The sequence below is a fragment of the Trematomus bernacchii genome, unplaced genomic scaffold (assembly GCF_902827165.1).
Source record: "Trematomus bernacchii unplaced genomic scaffold, fTreBer1.1, whole genome shotgun sequence".
In the NCBI taxonomy this organism is placed as follows: Eukaryota; Metazoa; Chordata; class Actinopteri; order Perciformes; family Nototheniidae; genus Trematomus; species Trematomus bernacchii.
In genome coordinates this window covers 6,187,240-6,193,239 of record NW_022987839.1, presented here as the reverse complement: position 1 = coordinate 6,193,239, position 6,000 = coordinate 6,187,240, and the positions used below count along the sequence as shown (strand labels likewise).

General features: G+C 38.5%; 1 protein-coding gene across 7 annotated transcripts in view; it reads left to right on the top strand.

The window, feature by feature from the left end:
• The first annotated feature begins 1,652 nt into the window (after window positions 1–1,652).
• LOC117500180 (rho GTPase-activating protein 12-like) overlaps window positions 1,653–6,000 on the top strand; it is a 68,934-nt gene continuing 64,586 nt past the window's right edge. For 4 of the 7 annotated variants that reach the window (XM_034152933.1, XM_034152931.1, XM_034152932.1 and 1 more), the window contains exon 1: window positions 1,653–1,886. The gene's annotated coding sequence lies outside the window, so the exon portion shown is untranslated. The remainder of the gene's footprint in view (window positions 1,887–6,000) is intronic. The other 3 variants (XM_034152937.1, XM_034152936.1, XM_034152934.1) reach the window with 2 other exon arrangements.

Here is a 6,000-nt window from a genome sequence, read left to right as displayed (position 1 = left end):
AGTACTTTTGGTACTTTAAAGGGGACCTATCATGCAAAATGCACTTTTGTACGTCTTGTATACATGAATATGTGTCCCCGGTGTTCCAGGGAACTCACCAAGTGTCAGAAAACACAACCCTCTCTATTTTCCTCCATACCCAAATCTCTAAAAAAGGGGCTGCAACGGATCTGATAAAAACTGATCCAGATTTGAACACTGTCCTGACGTCAGGACAGGTGGCGCTACGGCTATTGGGCCAACTCCACCAATCAGGAGGAGACAGCCACGGCCATTGCCGTTCGAAAGCGCTGGAGACGCTGTAGTACATATGCCAGGCCTGTAGATGGTGCTGTTCTCACAGAATCAGCCCAGAGCTAGAAATTGTCAAATTGAGCAAAATGAGGCATGGCTAAAATGCATGATCTGTTTGGTATTTTGAAATATATATAATTAGAAATTAGATGCTAATACTTTTCACAGTATTACAGATTATTCCTACACTCTGGTACTTTTACTTTTACTATTTGTACTCAAGAACAAGATCTGAGTACTTCTTTCAACACTGGTCAGATAATTACATTACATTACATGACATGTTACTTGTCAGACGCTTTTATCCAAAGGGATAATGTGTAGCGAGGCGAAGCGTCGGGCTCCTGATCAGCCTGTCGGGTGTTATTTTACCCATAATGACCGCCTCGCTGCACATTGTCCCTTATATATACTTTATTGATCCCACATTTGGAAATGTTACATTACAGCAGCATGTAAAACAAGGCATTGCACATCATTTGAAATTAAAAAGAGTTGAAGATAAACAATTATAAAATAGAAACATCCCAAAATAGAAAATAAAACAGTACTAAAAAAAGTAAAACATATACCTATATATATAAGTTGACGGTGAAGATAAGTAAACTGTAAACCATCTGACAAATAAAACTCTATTGAAGGGCCACATTACAGCTTACTCAATATATAAAAGTAGGATACTATATATTTTTTTATCATGAAACCAAACAAAGTGATACATCTTCCAATAGACGATCTTATAGTATTGTCACACTGCATCATATTTGACTGTACTCAGATTCCCTAATAATTATATGTTGTGTAAATATTAGCTTTTATAGTCGTGGTATTTTTTATTTTGCTACCTATTCTTCTTTCTGTGTCTCTGTATGCACCACTAATACCAAAGCAAATCCCTCGTAAAACTACTTGGTAATAAAACCCATTCTGATTCTGATACTAAGTCATAATTTCGAGACACTTGAATGAATTATGGTGATTATTTCTTTAACATTTCTCATTATATTTTCATCACCTTAGTTCAATGACAATATCTGTTTTTTTTACTGCACATATTTTATTCCATTCTATTTCAATGTAAATACTGCTTTATTTTATTTTTTATTTTACTATATTTTGTAATGCTATTATAGTGTTCTCAACATAGTTCTCTATCTGTGTTTTTGAATTGTTGTTTTATTTGTATGTATGCAGTGCACCACGACATCAAGTCAAATCGTCAACCTACCTGGTAATAAACCTGTTTCTAACTCCACTGAAAACAATAGTAGTGATACATCTTCCAATAGACGATCTTTTCCTAAAGGTAGTTGCCAAAGTTGTTGCGGACATGCTGAGTCCGCGGGAGCGCGCATGCTGTGGATTACACCGGCCAGGGAAGAGCAGGAGAGACGGGGGCGCGCTTGCTGTGGATTACACCGGCCAGGGGAAGAGCAGGAGAGACAAACTGACAAACTGACAAGTGAAGAGCCAGGTTCACACGGTGCTCCGTCGCTACTTCACCGGGAAACTTTACCAGATTTTAACCTCACTCTGGAGCCTTGGAGTGAGTTTCTTCTTCCGCCACGGAGTGTCCCGCCCCAGAAGAGAAGGTATGTTAAGGTGCGAATGTTTGGGAGTGTTTAGCAGGAAGGCTAATTAGCTAGCTAATGTTAGCCACAGATTAGCTTCTGTAAATAATTACAGACAGGAGCTGCAACTCTGTGTTAACTTTATAAAACATGACTATTAGTTAAAGGTGAGACTTTTTAGTACAATCACGTATTCCCATAACCAGGAACTGTAAAGTTTACTAACAGAGGTGGGAAAAGTGCTTGAGTAAAAGTACCAGAGTGTAGGAATACTGTTACAGTAAAAGTCCTGCTTTCAAAATGTTACTCAAGTAAAAGTATTAGCATCAAAATATAGTTAAAGTACCAAAAGTAAAAGTACTGATTATGCAGATTGGCCCCTTTATGGCTTGAACATGTGTCTATAAATCATAGTAGGTCTTGTTAGTGTTGTATGCACTGATGTGTTGTGATTGTTGTATGCACTGATGTGTTGTGATTTTGGTAGCAAAACATGGTGTCAATGTTATATATGTTATACAACTATTATTTTTATTATATCTTTTGTAACTCTGCCTCAAGAATGTCCTTCTGGTTAAACAGAGCATTGTCTTAATCTTACCCAGTTGACCTATATGTAATGATTTACTGCTTTGTTGTTGGGTTACTCTAACCCCTAACCCTCTTCTTGTACATTGCATTGAATTGAGACTCTTGGTTTTGGACTTTTAGTTAGATAGATCCTCAAAACAATTTCAAGTTCTTCTCCTATACTTTTCATAGACATTCATTGCTATTTTGTGAAAGACTAATAGGTAAAGTCATCCAAAGCTAAATCAAGTTTTTATTGCAGCTTTCAGATACATTCTCAAATAGTACGAACACCATAAATCAAATGATCTTTGCTGCCTGGATGATGATGATGAAACCTTTTGATATTTCCAAGGAAGTGTGAGGGTGTACTACTGTATCGAAGGAACGACGTAATGCCATGTTAAATTGGATTTGTGTCAAGTGTTGATTCCCACAGCCTGCTCCCATTCCTTCATTGAGCAATCTACCTGTCACTAAACACGCCTTTTGTGTTTTATTTATCTTCACATTTCTCTCCTCTCTCCCACTTTAAGCAGGCTGTGGTTGGTAAAGTATGGCACATTGTGGTCACTGACAGTTGCACGAGACCCCGGGGAGTTGAGTTTCGAGCAAAGTGGTGGTGAGAGGTGCGTAACTGGGGCAGCCTGTGCTGAATGTAGGCTGTTTAGGGGAGAGTCGACCTATATGTGGTGTGATTACGTGCGGAGGGCACAGTGCTGTTCTTAACAGGCTCTGCTAGTTTCTGATTTTAGGAATTGTGATTTCAGTTTCCGATTTTTAAGGATTTAGTCCAACCATAATATTAAAATAAAAACCATATTTTTAAATCGTGTGCATAGAATGTAGGGCTGCTCAATTAATCGCAATTACGATTTTGGCTTGCAACGATTACGAAAACAACGTAATGGAAATAAAACGATTATTTTTTTTAAATTATTTATTTTATTGGTTTTTCAGTTGAATTATACTTAAAGTTCAGGGTAATCAACTGTTAAAAACATACTGTTCCATTTTTTTTCAATAAATGGATGTTTTCAGAGTAAATGGATAATCGTTTTTAATAATCGTGATATCAATTATTGACCCAAATAATCGAGATTATGATTTTTGCCATAATCGAGCAGCCCTAATAGAATGGCACTGTTGCTGCTCAAAGCATTGAAAAATGGGCTAATATGCGAAACTTAAATGCAGCACGTCTATCAGAAACACGTTACACAAATCTCATTTGCAAAAGTTTTGGAGGGATTATTTGAGTACCAAAGAAAACAGTTTGTCTGAATAAACTAATGTTGAATCATATCTGTGTTTCTAAAACGTTGACATCTTGGCTGTTCTGTAACGACAACACACGAGCATTCAAATTGAGCTTTGTGAGCCTGATAACCTCATTCCGCTTCTCTTTAAATAACTGGGAGAGAAATGTGCTCTCTGATGAAAAGAACTCACTCAGAGTGATCAGTGGCAGCCGGGCTCTGGACCTGGCTAACAAGTGTCATGTGAGAACGCATGAAGAAAGACTCTCCGTGTTTCACTGGAAACATGTTAGGCATTTAGTGTTGAACAACTATTCCCAAGGTGCTCCTTTTTGTTGTTCCTGAGGGCGGGAGAAAATGGGAGGGTGTGTTTCCTACATGTGCTGACAACGGCACATTTCTTTCACCACGTAACATTCAAATAGACCCACATGCACTTCTCTTCAGCTGAGGCCTTGCCATCGTGTCCTGTAGCTCTGCATGGTTTTATTCTTCGGACCCACCCCACGGCGCACTAATGTTAATCTTATTACCATCACATCAAATGAAGGTGCTTCCTCTGATTTAGCTGATTAGACTCTGAGAAGATTTGTCCACTGAATAGCCGTACTGATGCTGGAGCTTAATCTACACGGGGATGAGTGAAAGAGACAACTGCCTTCAGGCACTTAACCCTATAGATGCCTTTTTAATGATAAGATGAACCAGAAAGGCCTAATCAATATGTGAGTTGTTTGTGGACTTGCCTCTTAATCAGCATCACTCATTTCTATACATGCTAGGTTATTTGGAAAGATACCTATTTGTCGGATGAGAAAGAAAGGGGCAAGAATGTTTTGCCATTTAAAGGTTAAAATAATCATTTGGTCTATAAAATGTTAGAAAATAATGAAAAATGTAATCCGAATTTCCTAAATGCCAATCTTCAAATAGTTGGACGACTAGCAAAAGCGAAACAAATCAGTTTATAGTCGCATTCAACAACAAAAAACTGTACCTTTTATAATCAGGAAGCTAAACTCTTTGAAATACTAACTCAACAATGAATCGTTTATCACAACAGTATCCCTACTTTCCTGTCGATTGACAAAAAATGTAATCAAATGTTTGTTTCAGCTCTAAAAAAAGTAGTTTTCACTTAAAGGTGGGGTAGGTAATTTTGGAGAAACCAGCTCGAGTGCGCAAGAATTTGAAAATACACAGCCGGAAACAATCTGCCACTTCCTTACAGAGCCCCTCCTCCAACACACACAAACGCGCACATGACCAATGAGGGCACGAGATAAGTTTGTGCACAGATGGAAGGCTGACAGGCAGGTAGGCCATCCAGTTATTTTAGCCGGGCCGGCTAAAATGATTGGTCGTGCTTTTTACAGTATTACAGCTTCCACAGATGACATTTTTTTATGGATTTTTTGTCAAAGCACTTAAGATATTCATTGCTATCGGGATGTTAAGAGCATTCCATGGAATATAACAAAAAGTGTATCTCGAGCCGGTTTCTCAAACTTACCTACCCCACCTTTAATCATGATACATGGATCTGACATATATCTGCATGTATCTTATACATTTACATGTGAGCTGTTACGAGTGAAAGACGTGCTATCACAGCGGTAATACAACTGGTTTCAGATGCAGTACATTATGTGAGATGATGTTTGGTTTTTCCGTCTCGTGACTATTTGAACCAACAGCTGTCAGACGGGTTTGTGATGAACCTAAGAACTCTGGCAGGATATTGACGAGGAGTGAATTAGTGAAAAGCAAACAACCAGGGCAATGTTGCAAAGGACAGCAGGAAATTAACTTTTGTCTATCTTCCGCAGAGATTTAACTTCCCAGACAATCAAGAGAGAAGCAATACTTCCTGAATGAACTCGCTAAAGAATGTCATAGTTTCTGTTAAGCAGGGTAGAGAAGGTAATCCCTCAATTTGCTTTTAGTTATTATTCCCAGAACTGGTGAAAGACAGGATGTGTCACAACTTAAAGGTCCCCTATTATACTGTTTTTCATCAATATATAATAGGTCTCAGATATATACAAAACATGTCTCTGAAGTGTTTGACTCCAAATACCAAACACATCATTGCAGCATCCCATAATCCCCTCTGGTTCAGCCCTGTTTCAAAAGTGCTGATTCTCTGGCCATTTCTCAATGTCGAGTAAAGCGGCTCCAGAGCCACTATTTCAAGTATACTACGTCATCGAGTGGCGCCGAATCCTGGGCATTTAACATGCATTTAAACAGTCCTTGGTTCAGGGGTCTGCAACCTTTTTGACCTAAAGAGCCATTTTGCCCCC